The sequence below is a fragment of the Ovis aries genome, chromosome 14 (assembly GCF_016772045.2).
Source record: "Ovis aries strain OAR_USU_Benz2616 breed Rambouillet chromosome 14, ARS-UI_Ramb_v3.0, whole genome shotgun sequence".
In the NCBI taxonomy this organism is placed as follows: domain Eukaryota; kingdom Metazoa; phylum Chordata; class Mammalia; order Artiodactyla; family Bovidae; genus Ovis; species Ovis aries.
This window is the reverse complement of record NC_056067.1, coordinates 17,677,088-17,691,219: the sequence shown is the minus strand read 5'-3', so window position 1 is coordinate 17,691,219 and position 14,132 is coordinate 17,677,088. Positions and strand designations below refer to the sequence as shown.

Sequence of the window (14,132 nt, the reverse complement as noted above, 5' to 3'; positions counted from 1 at the left end):
GCCCAGATTGGTGACGTGTCCATCTGTAAACCAGTCTCTGTGGCTGGAGGATGCCATCTATTTGGCCAGGACTGGGGAATCTGAATCACATAGAAGGGTGTTTGCTCAAGGGAGATAGGGTTTTTCTTACAGAAGGTGGGCACGGGTGCTGGACAGGCTAAAAAGCCTGGAGCACTCCACCTCAATCGTTGTTCAGTTGCTCAGTCGCGTTTGATTTTTTGTGACCCATGGACTGCAGCATGCCAGGCTTCTCCGTCCTTTGCTGTCTCCTGTTGTTGCTCAGACTCATGTCCACTGAGTCGATGGTGCCATCCAACCGTCTCATTCTCTGTTGCCCGCTTCTTCTCCTGCCCTCAATCTTTCCCAGCCTCAGCGTCTTTTCCACTAAGATGGCTCTTTGAATCAGGTGGCCAAAGTATTGGAGCTTCAGCTTCAGCATCAGTAAGCATCCTTTGAACTTTGCTCATGCATCACACATGCTCTGGAGCCCCACTGCCTGGATTCTAATCCCAGTTCTGCTTCTTACATATTATGTGACATTGGGCAAGTTACCTATCTCTCTGGGTTTCTGTTTCCTCATCTTTGAAGTGGAACCAACAATGGTACATATGCCTCACAGGGTTGTTATGAGAATCATATGAGTTAACCCATAGAAGGCACTCAGAGCAATGCTTGGCACATAATAAGCACTTAAATAAGTGTTAGTTAGCTATTACTGTTTTCAGCTTCCCTGGTGGCTTAGCAGTAAAGAATCTGCCTGCCAATGCAGGAGATGTAAGTTCGATCCCTGGGTCAGGAAGATCCCCTCAAGAAGGAAATGGCAACCTACTCCAGTATTTTTTTGCCTGGAGAATTCCATGAACAGAGGAACCCGGTGGGCGGTAGTTCAGGGAGTCTCAAGAGCTGGACGAGACTTTGCGACTAAACCGCTACCAGCACCATTACTGTTTTCATTCATTCATTCACTTATTCATCTTTTGCGCTCAGATAAGTGAATAAATCATAGTCTCTGTTCCATAAGAGAGCTCACTGAGGTAGTCTATTCAGGAGCTAGTTACTAAGCCCTTGCTATGTGCCAGGCACAGTGCTAGGCTGTGGGCACAGGGGTGAGGTATTTTTAATAATTCTTCATTTCCCATCTAAACAGCATGGACGATAATATTTTCTACAGAGAGACTGCATAAAGAAAGTAGACGTGGAAATGTGCTAAAAATCTGAAAGTGGGCTTTTATCTCGTAGGTTGCCAGTGGGTGGGCATCCACCCACCTGTCAGTGGTTGTACACCAGTGCTCAGCCCCCTCCTTGTCCCTTTCTGGAGCCTTCTTCCCTGTGAGGCTAATCCCTTCCATTTCTGTGCTTGCTGCCAGCAAGACGGATGGGGTGGCTTCAGGCCTTCTCTGCTCTGGAGGGAGTCCCCAGGTGCCAGTTCTTGGTGGGCACCGCTGGGTCCAGTGGACCGGTTCGCTGGCCCTCTGGGGCTTGCTTCCTTGTGAGGTCTTAGGCCTGGGTCCACTGTGGCCTCGCCGGATCGCTTCCCGCAGCTCTGTGCTCCAGAGGTGCTTGCCTGGGTTCTGAAGGAGAGAGGATGGGCAAGAAGAAAGCCTCTCATTTTCTCCCTTCCAGCTCATGGGTGGGGCTGCTCACACGTGAAGTGTTCTGCATAAGAAATGGGGCAGTGGGGCAGCAGGACCGTTTCTTTAGCATCAGGAGAAACGAAGCAATTACTCCGCGCCTGGCTTCAAGCTGAAAATCATCCCAAAGCCCCTTGCCTTGTGCTAGCCACCCTGCCGACCCCTTCTCAGATGCCTCTCTGACCCCTTCTCGGATGTGTCATCTTGTAATAGCCTCAGCCTCTCTGTTGGATATGTACTTTGGGGATCCTTGATTTTTACCTGTCAAGAAACTGAGGCCCAGAGATGGTCAGTAACTGGCTCAAGCACACCCAACCAGGTGGGAAACCACGCGTGTCTGACCACAGAGTCAACTCTTGGCCACCGAGTTGTACTCTCCTGTGAGAGAACATTTGCAGAGACTCAAGTGTCTTCCCAGCTCTTTGTACAGTTAGGAATTTCAGAATTCAGAAATTGCCGAGAAGGCGAGGGTCCTGGTAAGACTAGAGTATGTCTTTGTAGTACAGACTCAATATATGCATGTATTGACCCAGAGGACACCTTTAGGGGCCACGTTCACGCTTCTTTCTGAAGGATTCCCCTGTCCTGGTCTGAGCAAATCCCTCCCCACTAAGGAGCCGCCACTGCAGACCCCCTCCTGGTGACCAGAGGCCCAGAGTCAACAGCAGTGGGCCTGCTTCCGAGAAGGAAGTAATCAATGACCCTGGTGAAATACCTGGGTCTCAGGCTGGAGCCGTTGGCTTCGAGGGGAGGTGGCCCCTCCTGTCTGCATGCAGTCCCCAGTGGCTGCGTCTGGCAAGACAGGAATTGGTCAGCAGGAGTTCATTAAGTGTGCCCGCAGACCTCCTGGCCCCTCTCTGCAGTCCCCTCCTCCCCGCTCCGCTGCCCTCTCCAGCCGAGGAGTGCTGGGGAGTCTGCCCCCACCCACCCCACTGGCTGCTCTCCTGGGCCACAGCTGGTTGCAGTTCTGCTGGATCCTCCCCAGGCCTGGGCCTGACACACAACTCAATCTTGGGCTGTGGGGAGTAGCAGGGGAGGAAGCGCCCTTGCTTTTCCATTTTCCTTATTGGAAAGCTGATGGCTGACATGTCCTGTGCTCTGGCAGGAAGGAAGAGGCCCTCTCTTTGGGCCCCCTTGTTTCACAGCCTCCATCTGCCTCTCTGCAGAGCCTTGTTCTCGCTGGGAAGGATGTTTAGTGCCATGGTCTGTGTGCCCATGCTGGGGATGGCTGGGCGCTGCCTAGAGTTCTGTTTTGGGGCATGAATAACTCATCTGCTTAATCCAACAGGGCCTCGTTGCTGCCTCCTCCAGAACCTCTCTGGAATGCATTTTCACGAGAGCTATTTATTATTATTATCATTACAGCTGTTATTAATGGTGATGGGGTGGGAGCTCTGAGGAATCTTTGGGAGACGACATCACACCGTGGAAAGGAAAGCAGATCAATGGATCTCTTCAGTGCTGGGCTCAGGTTCTCTCTGTGATCTTTGGCAATGAACCTATTTGTGAGCCTTAGTGTACCCTTCTGTGAAATGGAGCCACTGAAGACTCACCTGTGTGGTGATGGGAGGTTCAGAGGGGTCATGAGTATGAGGGGCCAGCATGCCGCTTAGCACTCTGGGGCTGCACCCGGTGAATGGTGGTTCTGTTTGTTTCTTAGCCTGGAACAGGGCACCCCAGAGGGACCGGAGGGAGTGGGGCAGGGTGTGGAGAAAAGACAGCTTTCCTGGTGGATGGTGGATGGAGCTGCACAAAACAGTGCAGGCTGCAGTGCCTGGGTGGACCCCAGCGAGGTGCCACCCATGGACCTTTAACTGTTGAGCCACCTGTGTCAGAGCTGAGTCACTGCCCCAGGAGCCTGTGGGGCCTTATGGGGTCCAGAGATGTGGCCACTGTAAGGGAGGACCCATCCCGGTTTTTCTGTCTAGGGAAGGACACCGCCTAGCTGCTCTGCACAGACCCATCTCCAGCTGGCCACCTCCTCCAGCAACACCCCAGCCCGTTGCTGCCCTTTGTCAAGTTATGTAAAGATGTCAGCAATGGTGCCACAAGCCTTTGGGACCCCTGCCGAGTGCCACATGCAGTTTGCTCACTCTTAGGGTCTTCTGGCCTCTTCCAGGGCATTCTTGAGTGAAGGGAGAAGGACCAGGTCTTCTCTTATCTCCCCGATACTGCGGGCAGCTCTGAACCCCTGCAGGTCACAAGGAGGAGTCATCCTAGGGAAGGGGACATTGGGCGTTTCTGAAAACACTGTAGGAAAATTCTCTAGGGAAGCAACATGTCCTTGCCCAAATTCTTTGTTATACAGCACCAGCTGGGACCCATGTCCTGACAAACAGGAGCAAATGCCACTAGTCCCGCACCCAGGCCTCCAGGGCCTCCTCCTGTGTTTGTGTTCACAGCCAGGATCTCTTGAGGTCCCTGGGGTGCTGGCTGCAGGAGCCCAGTGAGGGCCAGCCCATCCCAGCCCAGCTCAGGCTCATCTTGATGTCTGTAGTGCAGCCACAGTCAGGCTCCCGACCCTCTGGGAGCCACAGGGCTACCCTGAAGGTACTGAAAGAAAAAAAAATCCTACAACTTACACTTGTCTTCTGCTCCCATCTGTATCACCTGTGAATTTGTAAGTTTTTTTTTTCTGTTTCAGTGAGTCACGCGTTGATCACGTGAAGAACACAATTACACCCCATTGTTTGGGTACAGGCTTTAAGAGCATCACTGCTTTTGCCACCCCGTCCAGGCATTTCTTCATCTATGAAATATACCTGGATTCTCATACCTGGGGAAGACCCAAGCCTCATTCAGCCTCCGGGGGAGCCGCCTGACTGGCCAGCAAGGTGTCTTCGGAATGGAGACCCGCTGTTGGCCTCCTCGGCCCCACACTGATGGACTTCCCTCCACCAAGCAAAGAGGGCGGGCTCCCATGTGTCTTTTCTGTTGCAATTATCTCCCTGACTCCTCCCCCTGATACAAAAGGCCCAAGTTTGGGTCCAGAGTAAGTTATTTGTAATGCATTTTCAGAGTCCATATTGCAATATTAGCCATGACTGTCTGCTGTGTAAAAAAAGGGGGAGTTTGCGTTTGAAGTTTAATCCAGCTTCTACTTAAGCTCAGTCCCTGGGCAATCCTTTTTTCTGCCGCTGAGCTCAAACAGCCGGTCCTCAGGTTTGATCTGCTGCCCCACGGAGCCCTGCCCAATGTGAATTTGAAGAGTTTTTTTTCCCCTCTCAACCAGGGAGACTTGCAAAAAAAAAAAAGTCGGTGTGGTCTGCAGTGACGGCCCACCGTGGGTCCCTCCATGAGCCTCTCTGCTGCTGGGGGCTGGGCCCACCTGGCTTCCAGCCTTCCGAGGTGGGGGCTGAATCCCCTCCTAGGGTCTCCGAGGAGCCCCTTTGAGCTCTCGCTGCTGGTGGACGGCAAGCACTGGGGAGTCTGGGAGTCCTGTCTGGCATGTGGGGGGCAGAGAAAAAGGAGGGAAAAAAGAGAGGAAAATGAAAGGCTCGAGTTTGTCGGGAACTGGTGCTGGCGGTGGAAACAGGAGCCGCAGCAGGACGGAACCTGGTGGCCTTCAAAACTTCTCTTCTCCCCTCTCGCCACACGACTCGGAGGATGCAGGCAGTAATTAAAGGCCCCCCTGGCTCCTCATTTTCTGTGCCCATGTCTTTGATCTGGCTCATGTTGGGCGGCTATTTTCATTGTTCCTGCCTTTCTTTCATTCTTTTTTGATGGCAGAAATGATGATCTTTGATTCCAGAGTCGGAGGTGGGCAGGAGAGTGTTACAGGTCTTACATAATGCATCTTTCACATCTTATTTTTAAACGTGGGCATAATCAGGGCTGGGCAGAGGCTGGGCTTGATTTTAACCCATGTTCGGGGAGAGGCGGTTGCCTGCCCCCGTGGCGCTGGCTTGCGGGTAGGTGGGGACAGGCAGTCGTGTGCAACTGAATGAAAATTACTAGAGGAAGCCTTTCCCCCTCCACCCCTTTCTAAATATAACCTGAAGGGAGTTTTTCCTAATTGTTCCCTTATGGCCAAAGATGTGCTGAGAGTGAGCAGGACAAGGGAGGCTTAGCCCGCAGAGCCTGGCTTCTCTTGGTGGCTGTGTGGGAGGCCTGCACACTGTTTATTGGTGGATGTTAATAAACTATAAGAGACAAGCCACAGGAGGAGGTATATGAGCTGGTAGCTCAGGTAGCAGAGATAAAATGGAGACGTCTGGCCAGAGGACGGGAGGTGGGAGGCAGAGCCTGGGTGTCAGAGTCTGGCCTGTTTGCACATCCTTTCCTGCTCATCTCCTGAGCACACTCAGAGGGCTTCCCAGCAAGGGCCCTGTGGCATGGACAGAGATGAGAAGATGAGGCCTTGGTGATAAGAAGCCTGTGATCCAGGCCTGCAAGGGGGACGTGTGTGGCTGCTGCCGGAACCACAGGCTCAGATGATGATGCTGGGGGTCGGGCGGGTGAGGAGGCCGGGTGGGGCTGGGTGATGGAGATCACGTGCCTGTGAAGGGGAACGGCTGCTCCCCAGCTCCTGCTGCTGGCTGCCTTGCTGGAGGCTGGATCCGGTGTGGCCCATGCTTCCAGATTTCCACAAGAAGCCGGAAATTCAGGTCTTGATGGGAAGTCTCTCAGAAGAGAGGAGAGGAAGAAGGCTTTCTTGGTCAAAGGACAGTGCTGGCAAAGGCTGGGAGCTGGGGAGGCCTGTGCCTGGAAGGAGTGAGAGGGTGGCTAGTCCCCAGGCTGCCAGAGCAAGGTGGGGGCCAGCAGGACAGGCTGGAGGGGTCAGGGCAGACTAAGAAGGGCAGTGGCCCGAGAGCATCCAGCTCCCAGGTGGATGTAGGGGCCTTCCTGGAGATGAGTTCTTTGGGGCCGGGAGAGTTCTGCACGTGGTGTCTGAGGCCAAGTGTCACCCCCGCTGCGTGCCTGGTGCTCATGAGGGTGTGGGCCTCGGGCCTGCTAGCGGGGGGACAGTTTCCTGTGAGAACTGCCTCATACTTTGGCCGGTGCTGATGGTTCATTCCTGGGAGGGTCCGAGGCTGGCCTTCCTGCCCGTCTACTCCGGGCTCCAGTAGCAGGATTTTCACACGCTGCATGCTTCGCTAGGTATTCACTGGGTGCCTCCTGTGTGCCAGGCTCTGTGCCGAGTGGTGGGTGTCCTTCGTGGGGAGCAGGACAATTGACAAGTCCCCACGTGACTACATATATCATCAGGGGCCCATATACATCCAGAAGGAAGAGTGGGAGGCACGAGAGAGAAAAATAATCGATATTGAAAATGAGGGTGGAGTGCGGAATAGGAATAACGGGAGATACAGTCCAGAGAGAAGGCTCAAAGTCCTGGAGGCAGGGGATGTTTGGCGAGTTGGGGCACTGTCATCAGGCGGTCTTGGGAGTGTGGTGAGCATGGGGGTGGACTGTGGGGATCAGGCCCTATGGGGCCTCATGGGCCGAGGTGGAGCTGGGGCTGGGGGTCTCGGCATCGTCAGCTTCGCTCTCTGAATTGCTCTGAGGGGGTGGGTGTGGGCCAGTTGGGGAAGCCGGGGTGATGGTGCAGGTGGTGGGAGGGGAGAGAAGGGGGTGTCCTAGACCGTGAAGCTGACAGGACCAGGAAATGGATTGAGCAGTGGCAGCCAGCGAGTGTGGGGTCCAGGGTGACCCATGGTTTCTGGCTTGGGCACCGGGGTGAGCAGAGAGTGGGGAGGCCTGGAGGAGGACCAGATCCTTCCCCCGTTTTGACAGCACTGGGAGGGGCAGGGGCCTGGGCAAAGCTGGTGGGGACAGTGGGGCTCGAGTGTGAGGAACCCCAGCCTGTCGGGCGCTCGACCCCAAAACCCCACCCTGCAAGAGGACAGGGCGTCCCCTGAGCCATCCCCTGCTAGGCCCATCCAGTCCTGTCACACACGTCGCCTGTGGTGAGGGGACGTGTTCCATGAGACTCCAGAGCAGTTAACACATGTTGGGGTTGGGTGCTGCCTGGCCCTTGAAGATCTTGCCCTGGACTCCCTCTTTGCTGCCTTCTGGAGGCCCCCTGCCAGCCCTGGGGCTGGCATCCTGCCCAGATGGAGGTGGCCTGTCCAGTGTGGCTGTTCCCTTGCAAATCCTCCTGGCCCGCCTGGCCAGGCCTCTGAGACCAGGGACAGCCAGCAGCTGTGGGAATGGCGTGTGTGCCCCTGCCTTTCTGGGCTGACGCAGGAGGGCTGTCTGTTTCCTCTTGCCGTCCAGGCTGCACACAGATCTGCTTTGCCTGGTGTGTGCACAGCCTGGCGGCCAGCCCTCAGACTTCCCTGCCTGACAGGGCCCACTCATTTATGACCCTAGCCTTCGGCAGCTCCCGCTTGCAGCTGGGTGGGGGTGGGAGTGCTTCCTGTCTAGCCTGCATGGAGGGGCCTTGAGGAGGCTCAGGTTGGGAAGGACTTTCGTATAGCTGGGGATTCTGGGAAGACAGAGCTCCCAGGGGGGCTCCATAGTCCTCATGAGCTGGATTTCTGCTGTCAGTCCACAGCGGCTCCCCTAGATGTGCTCTTTGGGGTTGAGGACCCTGATGTCATGGAACCACTTACCCCCTGACCAGCACTTTGGAGGACTCAGCTTCCCCTTTCTTCATCCTCATCCTGAAAGCAGGCGTTCCAAGAGAGATGTGGCTGGGGCTGAGCTGGTGACGGGGAAGCGTATACACCACTGTGTCAGATGGCTTTTCTTGCAGCCTGGGGTCTTTTCATTTCTGCCCTGTTCTCTCATCATCCAGCCTGTGGGCTAATTAATGGCATGAGCTTCCTCATAATAGTTTATAGATGCCCCCTTGATCTTCCCCATGGTGATTTGAGAACCTAAATATCCCTGATAGGTCTGTCCCTGTTACTGTAGTTTGACAACCTGAGAACTCAATAGATGAGGCAGAGACAGCAGTTAGTAGAATTTGGGTAACAAGGATATTTTTTCCAAAGCACTCGATCTCCCTGTCTACATCCTTTCTCTGGCTCCTTATTCATGCACACGTGGGTTTGCAGGATTAGAACCAGAGGGACTCTAACACATTCTCCTTCTTTGCACAGTGAGTTCATGGCCTGACCTGCCTCCAGAGTCCGTGGTCCGTATAGCAGCTGCTCCTAAGGACCATGTGAGGGCCCAGCCCGAGGTGTGGAGAAGGTGCTGACGTCATGCCTGGCACACTGGAATTTCCCAGGAGGCCTCTCTTCTTTGTGGACCCTGGTCTGGTCTCCCTCTGCAGACCCTTGTCTTTGTGCCTGGGCACAGAGGGAAGAATTCTGAATGTGGGATCAGGAGAACTGAGTTCTAGCCCTGGGTTGCCACTGGGTGGCTGAGTGAACATGGCCCTTCATCCCTTGGGTATCAGTGGTGAGGTCCATCTCACGCACCACTGACATGTCAAAATTTGCGGCTCCAAAGAAGGAATGTCCTCATGTGAAGAATGAGTGTTAAGTATAAGAATATACTACTTATGCAAAGTTCTTCCTTGTGGCTCTTATCCCATCTTTAAAATGAGTGTGAAATAAGTGAAATAGGTTTTACACTTGGCGTAATTTTCCTACGTTGTCTTGTGTCCTGAATGACATGGTCAGCTCCATGCGGGGCCTTCTCGGCTGCGGCCAGCACTCACTGTGCACAAGAGAGCTCAGTAGGTGCTGCTGAGCGAGAGGTCAGAGGGCAAAGTGAGTGGCAGGCGCCGGGCACACCTCTGCTCCCGTCCACAGGGTTATAACTGGAGAAGAATACAGATGGATGGCCAGGCCGATTCTCTGGTCCTCTAGGGACTGAAGCTCTGTAGCCTGGAGTGTCAGAAACAGGTGGACAGGCTGTTGGGTACGATGCTTCTCAGCTATGACCCTCCCTTTCCTGGGTGAGAGGGGGCGCTCAGAGTCGGCTGGGGGTCCTAGGGGGGGGTCATTTCCTAGATGGCCACTGTGCTGAAGTCCTGACACCTTCTCAGAGGCACCAACACAGGCACCAAGTCCTGACACCTCTCAGAGGCTCAGCTGTAATCATCAGTGTTTACAACAGGCCACATCCCCTTTCATCATCACCACAGCCCTGTGAGGTGGGTATTGGGACCTCATGTCCATTTTCCAGATGAGGAAACTGAGGCCCAGAGAAGTTCTCATTTGCCCAAGATCACACAGCCAGGAGGAAGTGATGGAGTTAAGATTTGAACCTTGCCACCCTCCCTCAGGTTCCCGGTTTCCAAGACCGACCCCTGCGGCTTTGGCCAGCTCAGCTCCCCGACAAGCTTGGCTCTCTCCTCCCATCTCTCAGGCCCTCCTGCCGTGCTCGGCGACATCCCATCTGTCAGAGGTTCTGTTCCGGCCAGATGCGAGGCCCCTCCTGGGACCCCAGGCCGGGGCAGTTCTCCAGAGGGAGGGGAGGAGGGTCCTCAGGCCTTGCGACTGCTCCAGACCCTGGCTTGGCGCGTATGGCCTGGGAGGCTCTGGCAGGCCAAGGGCTCTTCCCTGCGGCTGGGCCTTCTGTGCACGGGTTCACCCTTCTTCCCCTGAGCAGGTGGGGTGGGATGTGCTCGGCCAGCCCCGTGAGCTCCTGCAAGCCCCAGCAGCTCCGCCTGTTCCCTGGCTCCTTTCTCCCTGGTGAAGAGAGGGGCCTAAGAAGTGGGATGGAAAGGGGGGAATGGAGAGAAAGAGGCTCAGGAGGAGGGAATGAGGGGGGAGCAGGCAGAGGAGGCGGGACAGACCCTCTGAGGGTGAGGAAGAAAGGGTAGGATGAGAGCTAGCAGAAGGGAAGAGGAAGCAGAGATGGGGGCCAAGGGGGTCCCTACCTTGAGAAACAGGAGGGGGATGCAGGGGGCTGGGGAGGAAGGGAGGAGACAGCCATGCGCAGAGATAGAGCGTGCCGAGGGGGTGCTGGGTAGGGCGTGGAAAGAATTCTTTCTTTTAATGTTTGTTTATTTGAGTGCCCTGGGGTCTTAGCTGTGGCATGTAGAGTCTTTAGCTGGACATGCAAACCCTTTAGTTGCTGTGAGTGGGATTTAGTTTCCTGACCAGGGAGCGAACCTGGGTCCCCTGCATTGGGAGTGCGGAGTCTTAACCACTGGACCACCAGGGAAGTCCTGGAAAGAATTCCAGTATTGGAAGATTAGACTGTGTGGAGGCTGGAAAGCCCAGCTCACAGCCCTCACAGCCTCCAGGAGTGGCAAGCAGGCGCTTGCGGGTGGTGGCAGAGGCCGCGGGGTTGGGCGTGCCCGTGGGCTTCTCTCACTGCACAATGGGCCGGGAGCCGTCACTTTGAAGTCCCTGACATTTGTGGTGAAACAATCTGGTCTGAGGTCTCATTAGCCTCTGCTTTGCTGCACACACTCTGTCATTTAATCTCCCCGTCCGTCAGTCCTTCCAACGCCAAGGTTTGTAAATCTGCACCGTTTGCTTTATGAAGCCTGTCGCTGACGTGATCTTGACAGTGTTAATACACACATGAGTTTTTCTCTCCTCTTCCCACCCTCAAAAGCATGCAGGAACCAAAGCTTTGCTGCCCAGGGGGAGAGAAGGTGCCGAAAGAGAACCATGTCTCTTTTCCCACTCAAACTTGGAAGCGGCTTAGTCTGGATGCTGGTGGGTTTCATTTTCCCCAAACCAGTGCAGCTGCTGCCGATGCTTAAGACAAAGAAGGCCTTTTGTGCTTTGGCCGTTTCCCCAAACCCACCCTTCATCACTTGCTTCCCTTCCCTCTTGTACTGAGTCCCCCATGTGGTTTTTCTGTGTTGCTCTCCTGAGGCCTGAACCCCTGACTCTCAAAATCTGGGAAGCCTTTTGATCTTCTTACTGGATAGGCCTGTTGTCCCAACTCTGGGGTTCCTTGGAGCTGAGGGACATGAACATTTCTTAGAAAATTATTTCTCTCCACTAGCCTTGACAGACACTGGCACTTGTCTGGCTTAAAGTTTGTGCTTTTACAAATGAAGATGGCTCCAGACCTGCATATTGACGGCTCCTGACCTGTATACTGATGGCTCCTGACCTATATACTGATGGTTCTTTACCTGAATATTGCTGGGCAGACTTGAGACCCAGAGGGAGACTCAGTGGGCTCTGAAGCAGCTGGGGATGGCATCCTTCAACCAGTATTCACAGGTATCTGTGAACATTCGTATGGAGTGAGGATTGAATTTTGTGTCTCAGATTCTCCTAATGGTCCTCGTTCATTTATTCATCCATCCATCCATTCAGTAAATCGATCTCCCCAACTTGTGGGCCAAGGCCGAGCTAATCTGCCAGACCTCTGTGGTATATTTTAAATTTTCAAGGGGAACACAGCAGTACTCGGCATCTGCTGCACATTATAGGAGCTACTAGCTTGAGGTTGTCCACCATTTCAACATTAGATTGCTCTGTATTCCTTTTGATGACTTCACATCTTTGCAAAGCGGGCTTTTGGTGGTTGCTGTGGATAAATCGCAGGTTCTGTGTGAAAACCAATATGGGAGAACAAATGAGGATAGCAGGTCCAATCTGATTCCAAGGCTGGAGAAGTTGTGAGTTGCTTGGCGCAGTGGGAAGGTCTCGAGGGGATGTTAAGCAGGGCAACAGCGTGAGTGGACCTGTGCTCTGCCAAGATCTGTATCTGGACTGGACTAGACACGGGGAATCCTGTTAGGGGCCAATGAGGTGGTCCAGACCAACCAGCCAACAACCGAACAACCAGCCAGCCACAGTGGCTGGGACTCAAGTGATGGAAGCAAACTGGGGAGGCTGGTGGGTGGATTTGAGACCCGCTGAATGCAGAATGGACAGGACTTGGTGACGAGCTATGTAGGCATGAGAGGAGAGAGAGGAAAGGTGTCTGGTGTGAGGACATGATGACAGGGAGAGGACAGAGCTGGAGAGCAGGGCTCACACACGTTACTGATTCCTAACATCTTACAGGATGATTTGATTGCCTACCCCCTTACTGTCCATCTCTCCCACCAGACTGTCAGTCCGGAAAGGGCAGGACTTTGCCTTCTTCCCTGTTGCGTCCCTGTCACCCAGACCACACGCTATACAGAGTTCAGAGGTTCCCAGCTTTCTTGGATCATAATACCTTAGCGTTTGTGATTTTTTTTTCAGGGTACCTCTAAGCCAAAAGAATTACTTAATAGTTCCCTTTGTTCAAAGAGTCAGGTGCAAATAACAAGTACTTATGTCCTGAGAACTTGATAGCTGTTTGAACACATACATTTAAAGAAAGAAGTATATTTTCATTTCGCTTTCAGATAATCATACTTATAATTATTGTTTTTGTTCAGTTGCTCAGTCCTGTCTAACCCTTTACGACCTCATAGACTACAGCATGTCAGGCTCCGGTGTACTTCACTATCTCCTGGAGTTTGCTCAGACTCATGTCCATTGAGTTGATGATGCCATCCAATCATCTCATCCCTTCTCCTCCTGCCCTCAATCTTTCCCAGCATCAAGGTCTTTTCCAGTGAGTCGGCTCTTCACATCAGGTGGCCAAAGTCTTGGAGCTTCAGCTTCAGCATCAGTCCTTCCAATGAATATGCAGGGTTGATTTCCTTTAGGATTGACTGGTTTTATCTCCTTGCAGTCCAAGGGATTCTCAAGAGTCTTCTCCAGCACCACAGTTCTAAACCATCAATTCTTTGGTGCTCAGCCTGCAACGAGGCAGACCTGGGTTCGATCCCTGGGTTGGGAAGATCCCTTGAAGGAAGGCATGGCAACCCGCTTCAGTATTCTTGCCTGGAAAATCCCCACGGACAGAGGAGCCTGGTGGGCTACAGTCCATGGTGTTTCAAAGAGACACAGCTGAGCAACTAAGCACACACACACAGCCTTCTTTATGGTCTAATCCTCACATCCCCACATGAGTACTGGAGAAACTATAGCTTCAACTAGATGAACCTTTGTTGGCAAAGTGACGTCTCTGCTTTTTAATGTGCTGTCTAGGTTTGTCATAGCTTTTCTTTCAAGGAGCAAGCATCTTTTAATTTCATGGAATGTTGTAAAATGCAGGTTCTGATTCAGCAGGTCCAGATGGGGCCTGGAATGCTGCCCTGCTCATAAACTCCCAGGCAGTGCTGAGCTGTTGGTCCAGGACCATAGTTTGAGTGGGTGACTGAGATGTCTGCTGGGCCACTGTCTTCACTCCTTCCCAAACACCCTTTCGAAAGCTATGTCTGTGCTCTCCACGGAGAGCTTTGCCAGTCCCATGGCATGAATGAGATAACCTCTTGTCCATGTGATACAGTTTGAGGTACCCAACATAGCCGCCCCCTTCTCCTTGAACAGAAATCCTTGCCAGGCCTCATCCAGGGCTCTAAGTGACTGAATTCTTGCATGACTGTCAAACCCTCATCAAGAAGGTGATTGTTCCTGGTTCCTACCAGCAAGGTGATCTCGGTGGACTTGGAGTATGCTAGAAATGCGTGCTGGGGCAGATAGCTAGCTGTTTCATCCTGGCTGTTTTATCAGCTAGAGTTACCTGCCTTCTGATGGCCGTGGACCCATCTTAGGCCCAGAATGCTTAGGACCAGACACTCTGCTG

The 14,132-nt window shown here is 53.4% G+C and overlaps 1 protein-coding gene and 1 non-coding gene across 2 annotated transcripts in view; one reads left to right on the top strand and one right to left on the bottom strand.

The window, feature by feature from the left end:
- Positions 1–14,132, top strand: part of ZNF423 (zinc finger protein 423) — a 342,900-nt gene that overhangs the window by 147,370 nt on the left and 181,398 nt on the right. The window lies entirely within an intron of this gene.
- Positions 10,628–10,700, bottom strand: TRNAG-CCC (transfer RNA glycine (anticodon CCC)). The gene has a single exon. It is a non-coding gene; the product is annotated as a tRNA-Gly (tRNA).